Raw genomic sequence first — 12,090 nt, forward strand, 5'->3', positions numbered from 1 at the left:
CACCATCTTAGTTCAGTGCAGAGAAGTCTGAGCAGAAGTGGCAGGGAGCAGGGGCTCTGCATGAGCTCTGCTCCGGAGGCGGGCCTAGTAACAGAGGCCCAGGCCTGCAAGAGGGAGAAGGAAGGAAGAGGAGCGGAGAAGGCTCCAGGAACGAGGAATGAAGGGATCCCAGGGGTGCGGACGGGCGAGTCGCCACCGCACGCCCGAATCCACCTGCGTGGAGGGGTCAGGCCAAAGGGGGAGACCGGTCCCCGAACTAGTGGAGGCAGGAAACGACCCTCAGCTAGAAACCGGAGGCTCTGATATTTTATGTGGCGCAGCCCCTTGCTCCACCCGCTAGGAAGGCACCACATAGGGTCAGGGAAACTGGCGCTAAGTTTACCAAGAGGAGGCCCGAGGCAGCCGGACAGAAGTGTTGGTAAGAAAGGCCAGACAAAGGACACACAAAGGGGGTCCTGTGAAGCGCTCCAAAGTTATCTGGGAGTTGTCTGAGCCCCTCACCTGGTGAGCACAGTACGACGTGGGCAGCCGTTACCTGCAGACGTGGTCTGGATAATAAGAACTGTGAGTAAAGGCCCTGAACTGCATCACTGACTCCGTGTCGTTACTGCTGCTGCCCTGCACCATCACCCCCATCCTCCGCATACACTGCCCTGAGGCTATACTCCTCCCGTGGGGAGTTATGCTACGCGTTGCTGCACCCACAACACCAGCCTTAGCAGTTTGCCCTGTAGCGGCGGTTCACTCTGACCGCAATCCACGGGTGGCGTAGTCGGACATTTAAACATCAAAACCACATAAATAGTTCCGCCACTGGTTTGACCGCCCTGAGCCACGGAACCGGATCGCCGCCACGAAGACTACAACCACCAGCATCCACCAAAAAGGGTCCGGCTCCGGGTGTCCCAAGGCCCAGGGGGTGCGTCAGAACATTTTCATCACCTTTCACAATCACCAATGGGACAAGGCAGGGATGTCCTCTGTCCCCTCTCTTATACATCCTAGTGACGGAGCACCTGCTCTCATCAATTCGCCATAACCCCAATATTAGGTGGATTGAGGTGGGAGGCACCGAGTACAAGTGCTCTCTATTTGCTGATGTTGTCCTAGTATATATCACTCAATCACATATATCCATCCCTGCTGTTATGGCTGAAATAGATCACTTTGTTACATGTTAAAATTTTAAAATCAATGCAGCGAAGTCTGAGGCCCTCGATGTCTCCCTCCCTAAATCCATATAGGATTCCATCCAGTCCAACTTTCCCTTTGCCTGGCCCTCACAGGGTATCAAATACTTAGGAATTCCTATTCATAGAGACCTCTCCCATCTATGTTATCTTAATTTTGGGCCCTTTATTGAACAATTCCATACAGACCACGGTTGGCAAGTTGGAACTGTGAGATTCACTACGTGCACCACTGGTATTTTGTGGAAAAGCACATGTAAGATTCTGCAACAGTCTCTGCTGATACTCCTGCATGCGTGCATCCCTTTCTATGGCAGGAATAATTTCTGCAAATTTACTTTTGTACCGGGGATCTAACAGTGTGGCAACCCAGTAGTCAGGATTATTTCTAATTCTCACAATTCGAGGGTCATGTTGCAGGTAGTGCAGCAAGAAGGCACTCATGTGTGTTGCGCATCCAGGAGCACCAAGTCCCTGTTGTGTTGGTGGCGAGGTAACAATCATGCTTCCTTCCTCTGTCCTCTCCCCCCAACCTCGCACAACAGAAATGTGATCAAGGTCTCCCTCATCTGATGAGTATTCCATCAGTTCGTCCTCCACTTCTTCCTGGGCTCCTGCACCTTCCTCACTAGTTTGGCTGCTACCATGCGCCCTGGTAAAATCATCTCCCCCACCCTCACATGCCTGCCGCCCTGGTGCTGCCGACCGTCTGGACCTTGCAGATGTTAGCCCTTCCGCATACAACTCCTCCTCCTCTACTTCCTCCACCTCCTCTTGTGCCACCACCTGACTCCGAATTCTGTTTAACATGTGCTCCAGCATGTAAATCACCGGAATAGTCATGCTGATAATGGCATCGTCAGCACTAAACATCTTCGTCGCCATTTCAAAACTGTGCAGAAGGGTGCATAGGTCCCTGATCTGAGACCACTCCTCCAGCGTGATTTGCCCCACCTCTGAATCTCGTTGGCCCAGGCTATACGTCAGAACGTATTGCACCAGGGCTTGTCGGTGCTGCCACAGTCGCTGCAACATGTGCAGAGTTGAATTCCACCGGGTAGGCACATCGCATTTTAGCCGGTGAAGTGGCAGGCCCAACGACTTCTGTAGAGATGTAAGTCGCTGAGCTGCGGGATGCGAACGGCGGAAGTGAGCACACAGCGACCGTGCCCTCTGCAGAAGGCCATCTAGTCTGGGATAGTGGGCTAAAAATTGCTGGACAACCAGGTTCAACACGTGAGCCATACAAGGCACGTGTGTGACATTGCCCCGGCGAAGGGCCGCACCCAGGTTTGCAGCATTGTCGCACACGGCCTTCCCTGGTTTCAGGTCCAGTGGAGACAACCATTCATGAAATTGGTTCTCCAGAGCTGACCACAACTCCTCAGCTGTGTGACTCACATTTCCCAGACATTTCAATGTAAAAACCGCCTGATGACGTTGAGCCCTACTGCCAGCATAGTAAGGAGGTGTGCAGGATCCCTTCTGCGCAGTTAGAAAGCTTGTGGCATGACCAGACAGGCTTTGGGTGCAGGTGGAAGACCGAGAGGAGGTTGAGGAGGCAGAAGCAGTGGAGGAAAAATGACATAAAGAGGATTGACGCACAACTCGTGGGGACGGCAAGAGTTGGACAGCAGCCCCTTGTCCTGCTGTCACCATAGTTACCCAGTGCCCAGTCAGCGACATGTAACGCCCCTGTCCATGCCTACTCGTCCAAGTGTCTGTGGTGAAATGCACCCTGTCACACACAGAGTTTCTCAAAGAAGCGGTGATGTTGTGTGCGACATGCTGGTGGAGCGCAGGCACACCTTTCTTTGAGAAGTAGTGCCGACTGGGCATCTGGTACTGGGGCACTGCGACGGACATAAGGTCTCGAAAATCCTCTGTGTCCACCAGGCGGAAAGGCAGCATTTCTGTAGCCAAGAGCTTGCAGATGGTGAAATTCAACCTCTTAGCTTTCTCATGGCTAGGAGGAAATGGTCTTTTACTTGTCCACATCTGAGGGACCGAGGGCTGGCTATTGTGCTTAGACGGGGTTGATAAGGGTGTCCCCGGCAAACTGCCGGTCTGTGAGGAAGATGCAGGCGGACATGTTAGGTTGCCTTGATCCAAAGGTGGTGCTATCGATGTCGGACAGCGCTCAAGACCAGCTGGTGTTACCACCTCCAAAGAAAATGATGACCTGCCAATCACGCTGGCTGTTGCGGGTAAAGAGGTGGCAGGTCTGCGCCCCAAAACAGGTGTGACTGCTGTCCCCCCAGTCACAGAGGATGAAGAGGCCGCGGATGCACAAGATATGGCAGACGGTGGTTGGCCCGGCCGGCTAGACCGCATTGTAGCACACTGAGCTTCCCACTGCAACTTATGCTTCATGTCCATGTGCCGGTTCATGCATGAAGTACTCAAACTATGTATTTTTTGGCCTCTACTTAGCTTTTGCTGACAAATGTTACAGATAACACGAGTTGGGTCATCTTTATCGATCTGAAAAAATGCCCAGGCTATGCAAGGCTTAGCACCCATGCGACCTGAAGAGCCACCACGACTTGTGGTGAGAGGCAGAGTTGTGTTTGAGGATGCAGTTGTTGACGTGCTTCCAGTACTACGTCTCTGTCCAGGAAGGCGCAACCTGACCTCGTCGTCACTAGCATCTTCCTCCACCTCCTCTGCTGACCTCATCTCTTGGCTGACTGTGGGTTGACAGTAAGTGGGATCTCCGACCTCATCATCATCACCCTGTGCGTTATCACACCCGTCGTCCTCAGAGCCAACCTGTTCCTGCCCTGACAAAAAACTAAAGTTGTCGCTCCAATCAGGTATTTGAGTCTTATCATCGTCTTCCTCATTGTCTCCACCAACAGGAGTTACAGTTTGGGAATGAGGGTCTACATTATGGTCAGAACCTTCTGCGTCTGGTCCTGGATCCGACTCATAAAGATTCTGGGCATCAGTGCAGATCATTTCCTCGTCTGGATTCACAGAAGCGCTGGAGTCGACCTCTGATTCCCAGGCTATAGTATGAGTAAACAGCTCTGCAGACTCAACCATCTGTTCTACCTCATACTCAGACGGGCAGCTGGAGATTTGGGAGCTGTGAGGAAGCAAGTGCGATTTGGGTGACACCTTTGAGGACTGGAGTATTTGTGATGTTGAAGTTGATGTGGAGGAGAGCCCACTTAAAGGAGCACTTGATATCCGTTGAAGCACCTGCTGTTTTTGTGCCTCATCTGGAATTTGTAGCGATTGGCGTGGCCGTAAGAAAGGGATCTTATCACATTGTCCGCTAAAAGAAGTAGACATTTTAGTTTGGCTGGAAGATGGTCTTTCTTCTGCACCTACCCCACGGACACAACCTTTTTTCCCCTTCCCAACACGCCTATTCCCCTTTCCACCAGCAGCAGGCCTTTTTCCACTCATTTTGGTGGTTAACTAATTCACAACTCTGGAGTTGTTTGCACAAAAAAACAATGGATGGTAACCGAGCAGAGCTGAGTGGCCAAACTGTGGTATTAGGCCAAAACTATTGGCTGGGTTAGATGCAGAAAAAAATTATTTTTAATTTGCAACCTGATGGAGGTCAGTATAGATGGACTAATAGACCAAGTCCCACACACCGCTAGAAGCCCAAATATTTTTTCAGAGCTAGGTGCAGAAAATTTTTTTATTCAATTTGCAACCTGATGGAGGTCAGTATAGATGGACTAATAGACCAAGTCCCACACACTGCTAGAAGCCCAAATATTTTTTTAGAGCTAGATGCAGAAAAAAATTATTTTTAATTTGCAACCTGATGGAGGTCAGTATAGATGGACTAATAGACCAAGTCCCACACACCGCTAGAAGCCCAAATATTTTTTCAGAGCTAGATGCAGAAAAAAATTATTTTTAATTTGCAACCTGATGGAGGTCAGTATAGATGGACTAATAGACCAAGTCCCACACACCGCTAGAAGCCCAAATATTTTTTCAGAGCTAGATACAGAAAAAAATTATATTCAATTTGCAACCTGCTGGAGGTCAGTATAGAAGGACTAATAGAACAAGTCCCACACACTGCTAGAAGCCCAAATATTTTTTCAGAGCTAAATGAAGAAAAAAATTATTTTTAATTTGCAACCTGATGGAGGTCAGTATAGATGGACTAATAGACCAAGTCCCACACACTGCTAGAAGCCCAAATATTTTTTCAGAGCTAGATGCAGAAAAAAATTATATTCAGTTTGCAACCTGATGGAGGTCAGTATAGATGGACTAATAGAATGATGCTATGCCCAAAAGATTTTACTTCACTAGGTGCAGTAAAAAAATTGGTATTCTATACACAGGTGGTATATCTTGCAACACAGATAGGCTACTCCACTGACTAACACACTCTGCAATAGGCCAAAAAGGATTAGCTTTGCTAGATTCAGCCAAATGCTGTGAAAAAAACTTGCACAGCACTGGCACAGACCTGCCTGGCAAAAACTGATAGGAACTGATGTAACCTAGTCCTGAAAAGGACTCCAATTACAATTAGTCTTTACTCCCACAATCTATCTATTTAAGAGCACAGACCTGCCTGATAAAAGTCGTAGGAAATGCTGTAACCTAGTCCTTAAAAGGACTGCAATCACAACTATTCCCTACTCCCAAGCTATCTGTATATTTGTGCGAAAATTGGCTTGAAATTAACAAGGTATAGCGCACACAGCAACAGCGGTGCCGTCTAACACGCAGCTGCAGCAGTGAGAAAATGGTGGCGACGGGGAAAATGGCTTGGTCTTATAGGGCAAGGACATGTGACATACACTGCCAATCACACATGCCCTTGCTTGTGTGAAAAAAAGCACTTCGCTCCGTGTGTGCGCTGCTGATAGGCTGACAGATTGCACCTCCCCACTGCAAATGCGGGAAAGAGAAAAAAAAATGGAGATCTTCATTGTTCCTGCAGAGATCCATCCCCTGCCCCTCCCCCCGCCCCGCTGTACAGTCAAACTGCGTATTAACATTAATTTTCATCATTACTGAGAAAAAATCCAGTTATGATTTTGGTGCACGAACAGTTATCGAACATAACCTCGAACAGCCGAATTTTTCTCAAATTGTTCGTGTTCGCCGACCGGCTCGAACACCGCCCAAAACAGCTCGAATTTGAGATTGGCGAACAGTTCGAGTAGAACAACGCTCATCTCTATTCAGCACTCAAACCGTAACAGAACCACAGTATCTGCTGGTAACATCAATTTTGCGGAATCATTTCACCACTTTTTTAGCCCATCCTTTGCAAGGCCACAGGAGACAAGAAGTCTGACACATAGTCAACGCCTAGAGACGATGGTACAGGAGTATCTCCAAGTAAACATTGAAGCCACGACTGTGTCACTGGACCCTTGCTCTTTTTGGGCTTCCAATCTGGATAAATGGCCGGAGCTAGCCACTTACGCCTTGGAGATCTTGTCATGCCCCGCAGCCAGCGTTCTGTCTGAACGTGTGTTCAGCGCTGCTGGTGGTGTGCTGACAGATAAGCGCACGCGGCTCTCCACTGATAATGTAGACAGACTCACGTTCATAAAGATGAACAAATCATGGATCCGACTTTTCTACCCCTGTGTCATCCTGGGGAGAGTAAAAGCTTGATGATTGGTTAAAATCACCCTACCAACCGTTTTAAGCTTTCAAATTACTAATCATGTTTATCTGTATCTTGACTGGAAAATAATTTGGGCTTTGTAGCAGTGTGCAGCACTGATTCTATTAGGCCATCTATAATAAGCTCCACCAGATTAAAAATTACTAATCATGTTTATCTGTATCTTGACTGGAAAATAATTTGGGCTTTGTAGCAGTGTGCAGCACTGATCCTATTAGGCCATCTATACTAAAGCTTCACCAGATTTAAAATTAATAATAATTTTTAGCTGCATCTAGCCCAGAAAATAATTTTGGGGCTCCGAGATGCGCAAGACACATAAGTGCCTTCTTGCTGCACTACCTGCAGCATGACCCTCATATTGTCAGAATTCGAAGTAATCATGACTACTGGGTTGCCACACTCTTAGATCCCCCAAACTTTTCGATCAACCTTTTCATTTTAATAAAGACCAAAAAATGGTCATTTTTGAAATTATAAGCATTAGCAGGTTGTTAGAAACTGAAATCAAACAGTTTTCAACTCAAAACTTTATTCTAGGTGATGTTACATTTTCACATAGGACCCCTTGTTCGAAAGGAGCTTCTGAACTCTCTCGTCCATTGAATTTGTCAGGTTTTGGATGGTTTCTGCTTCAATTGTTTTGCATGAGGACAGAATACCCTCCCAGAGCTGTTGCTTAGATGTGAACTGCCTCCCGCCATCATAAACACTCCTTTTAATGATGCTCCAAAGGTTCTGAATGGGGTAGAGGTCAGGGGAGCATGGGGGTCACACCATAAGTTTGTCCCCTTTTATGCCCATATCAGCCAGAGATGCAGATGTTTTATGTGCAGCATGAGATGGTGCATTATCATGCAGAAAAATGATCTTGCTGTGAAATACACGGTTCTTCTTCTTGAACCATGGCAGGAAGTGCTGTTTGAGAAAATCCACATACATTATGGAGTTCATCTTTAGCGCCTTCAGGGATCCTAAAGGGGCCGACAACCTCTCTCCCCATGATTCCAGCCCAAAACATTACTCCACCTCCTCCTTGTTGGCGCTGTAGCCGTGTTTTCGTGGGGTGTCCATCAACCAGCCATCCTCCACTCCATCCATCTGGACCATCAAGCGCTGCACGGCACTCATCTGTGAACAAAAGAGTTTTGAAATCAGTGTTCATGTAATGTTTGGCCCACTGGAGCCGTTTCTGCTTGTGTGAAGTGGATAGAGGAGGTCGACAGGATGGTGTATGCACAGCTGCAAACCTCTGAAGGACCCTGCATCTTGTTGTTCGGGGGACGTTGGAGGCACAAGCAGCTTCAAAAACTTGTCTGCTGCTATGACAAGGCTTTTTTGCCGCTGCTCTTTCAACCTGACGTAATTGCCTGTAGGAAAGAGTCCTCAATTTGCCCTTATCAGCACGCACACGTGTGTACTGTGAATCAGCTACATACTTCTTGATTGCCAAGACACTTCATCCTGATCATCGCACAATGTTGATTGTAGTCATGCCTTGACCTAAACACTCCACAATTTGTTGCTTCTCAGCAGCCGACACATCCTTTTTCTTTCCCATTTTGGCAGAAAATGTAGGCTGCTTAATAATGTGAGACAGCCTTCTTAAGTAGTCTTGCCTTTCATTGGACACACCTGCCAAACTAATTAGCACAGGTGTCTGCAATTGCTTACAGTGATATAAAGAGCCCTGACACACATCACCATCAATGAGTTTAACTGACAAACAAACAAATTCTTCCCTTATCACTCCTAAACACTGTTTGCATAATAATTTGGAACACAGTGTACATGTGCTTTTCCACAAAACACCAGTGGTTCACGTAGTGAATCTTACAGTTCTAACTTGCCAACCGTGGTCTGTATGGAGTTGTTCAATAAAGGGCCCAAAATTAAGATAACATAGATGGGAGAGGTCTCTATGAATAGGAATTCCTAAGTATTTGATACCCTGTGAGGGCCAGGCAAAGGGAAAGTTGGACTGGATGGAATCCTATATGGATTTGGGGAGGGAGACATCGAGGGCCTCAGACTTCGCTGCATTGATTTTAAAATTTGACCATGTAACAAAGTGATCTATTTCAGCCATAACAGCATGGATGGATATATGTGATTGAGTGATATATACTAGGACATCATCAGCAAATAGAGAGCACTTGTACTCGGTGCCTCCCACCTCAATCCACCTAATATTGGGGTTATGGCGAATTGATGAGAGCAGGTGCTCCGTCACTAGGTTGTATAAGAGAGGGGACAGAGAACATCCCTGCCTTGTCCCATTGGTGATTGTGAAAGGTGATGAAAATGTTCTGACGCGCCCCCTGGGCCTTGGGACACCCGGAGCCGGACCCTTTTTGGTGGATGCTGGTGGTTGTAGTCTCCATGGCGGCAACCCGGTTCCGTGGCTCAGGGCGGTCAAACCAGTGGCGGAACTATTTATGTGGTTTTGATGTTTAAATGTCCGACTACGCCACCCGTGGATTGCAGTCAGAGTGAACCGCCGCTCCAGGGCAGACCGCTGAGGCTGGTGTTGTGGGTGCAGCAGAGCGTAGCATAACTCCCCACGGGAGGAGTATAGCCTCAGGGCAGTGTATGCGGAGGATGGGGGTGATGGTGCAGGGCAGCAGCAGTAATGACACGGAGTCAGTGATGCAGTCCAGGGCCTTTACTCACAGTTCTTATTATCCAGACCACGTCTGCAGGTAACGGCTGCCCACGTCGTACTGTGCTCACCAGGTGAGGGGCTCAGACAACTCCCAGATAACTTTGGAGTGCTTCACAGGACCCCCTTTGTGTGTCCTTTGTCTGGCCTTTCTTACCAACCCTTCTGTCCGGCTGCCTCGGGCCTCCTCTTGGTAAACTTGGCGCCAGTTTCCCTGACCCTATGTGGTGCCTTCCTAGCGGGTGTAGCGAGGGGCTGCGCCACATAAAATGTCACAGCCTCCTGTTTCTAGCTGAGGGTCGTTTCCTGCCTCCACTAGTTTCGGGGACCGGTCTCCCCCTTTGGCCTGTCCCCTCCACGCAGGTGGATTCGGGCGTGCGGTGGCAACTCGCCCGTCCGCACCCCTGAGATCCCTTCGTTCCTCGTTCCTGGAGCCTTCTCCGCTCCTCTTCCTTCCTTCTCCCTCTTCCAGGCCTGGGCCTCTGTTACTAGGCCCGCCTCCGGAGCAGAGCTCATGCAGAGCCCCTGCTCCCTGCCACTTCTGCTCAGACTTCTCTGCACTGAACTAAGATGGTGCCCACCTTTTATACTCCCTTCTCAATGCACCCAGGAACTGCTTCCTCCCTGCTCCTGCACTACAGGGTTCCCCTTCCTCAGTGTTCCCTCCCCCCACTCCAGCCAGGGACAGGGACTGTCGTGCCCATCTCAGGGGCATATTGGTCGCCCTGCCCCACGGCAATGTGGTGTAATGCATGCAGGTGTCGGGTCCTGATCCACACTACATCCTTACCTGAGAGTGAGATATCACACCTCTGGGTGAGGTGCAATACCTCTGTAGCAACCGAGCCCTCAGGGTGCTACAGTTCCATTTATCTTCAGCCTAGGTGACGTATTGCGATACAGGGCCGTGATTTTGGCTATAAAAGGGTCCCCTAGACCCCTACCCCAAGCTTTTTAAGAGAATCACATATGGCGTGCCAGGAGACTCTATGGAATGCTTTCTCAGCATCCAACGAGAGTATCTAATTACAAATTTTTAACTGCATCTAGCCCAGGAAATACTTTGTGCCTAGTAGCAGGGTCTGCTAGTCAGCGGATTATCCCGGCTGTTAAGCAAGCTACACCACCTGTAGTTTGGACACTTCATTTTTTCAAAGGAAATGCTTCGGGACCACGGGATACTCAGTGAAGAGCATCAGGAGGCACCCCAAGGCATAGGGGCTCGGACTGGCAGTAGGATGCTTTGCGGTGGACAGCCGAGCTCGATCCTTATAAAAGCTTTTTAACTGCAGCAGCTTTAGTGGACGCTACTGGAGCTGGAATTACGCGGCTGCTGGCATGAGACTTGCCCTCCAATAGATCCTTGTAAATGGATTTAAAGTGTATTTATTCAAATTAGAGAGACAATTTAAATTAAAAAGCTTAGAGCTGCCTCCACCACAGGGGGCTCGCTCGACCCACCAGCGGACAGGCACCAGTATTGGGAGAGGGGGGCTGGCCGTCAGGGTTCACCGCGGCTCTGGCACAAACCCGGCGACACGGAGGTGGCACGGGCAGGAGCGGACTGAACGTGTCGGCTTCTCACTTTTTGGATTTTAGAAGGGCATGACATGCCTATATCTGTGTCTCCCCCTCCTTTTACTGCTCCACCTCTTTTCTTTTCGCATGACTATATGTACTTGTCACTTTTCCATGTGTTAGTTGTGTCTTCTGAGCAGTTTGTCAGCTTTTGGACACCTTTGAAAGTGTGTTTCTATGTGTTTTTGTTTGCCTGCCATTGGTTTTAACGGTGTTCGAAGGTGTTCGACGAACAGTTCGACGAACAGTTCGGCGAACACACGGGTGTTCGACGAACCGAACCGAACTCGAACACTACGGGGGTGGCTCAACACTACTCCTTACCTGGCATTTTTGGTGGTCTGGGATGCATCAGGATGTTCAGAAGTATGTAGCTTCCTGTAGTGTGTGTGCGCATTCTAAGACCCCTCGTCTGTCTGGGTCTCTCCAACCATTGGCAATTCCCAGTAGACCTTGGGTTCATTTGTCAGTAGATTTCATTACCGATTTACCCGTATCTGCAGGTAATACAGTTATTTTGGTGGTAGTGGACAGGTTCTGTAAGGTGTATCATTTCATTTCATCATTCATTTTTTGTATCACGTCTATTCACCTCACCCAATGCCAAAGCCTTGGCGTAAATTTTCATCAAGAAATCATGATATTACATGGGATTCCTATCAACATTGTTTCTGACTGGTGGTGCGCAATTTATTTCCAAATTTTGGAAAGATTTTTCCGCTCGCTTGGGGATCCATCTGTTGTTTTCCTTAGCCTTTCATCCACAGTCTAATAGGCAAACTGAACGCATTAACCAGAATTTTGAGACTTGTCTTAGGTGTTTTGTGTCTGAGAATCAGGAGGATTGGGTTACTTACCGCTAGCTGAATATAATTGTTGTCTTGAGTCTACTGGTAAGTCCCCCGTTCTTCAGGGTCTATAGGTTTCATCCTCAGTTCAACTCTTTTAATAGGAATCATTCCTCAGGAATACCTCAAGGGGAACAGTTTTCATAATCTATTACATCTGTGTGGCAAGGGGTTCTTAAT

The sequence above is a fragment of the Phyllobates terribilis genome, unplaced genomic scaffold (genome assembly GCF_046119375.1).
Source record: "Phyllobates terribilis strain yellow unplaced genomic scaffold, ASM4611937v1 Scaffold_9__5_contigs__length_417890890, whole genome shotgun sequence".
Lineage (NCBI taxonomy): Eukaryota > Metazoa > Chordata > Amphibia > Anura > Dendrobatidae > Phyllobates > Phyllobates terribilis.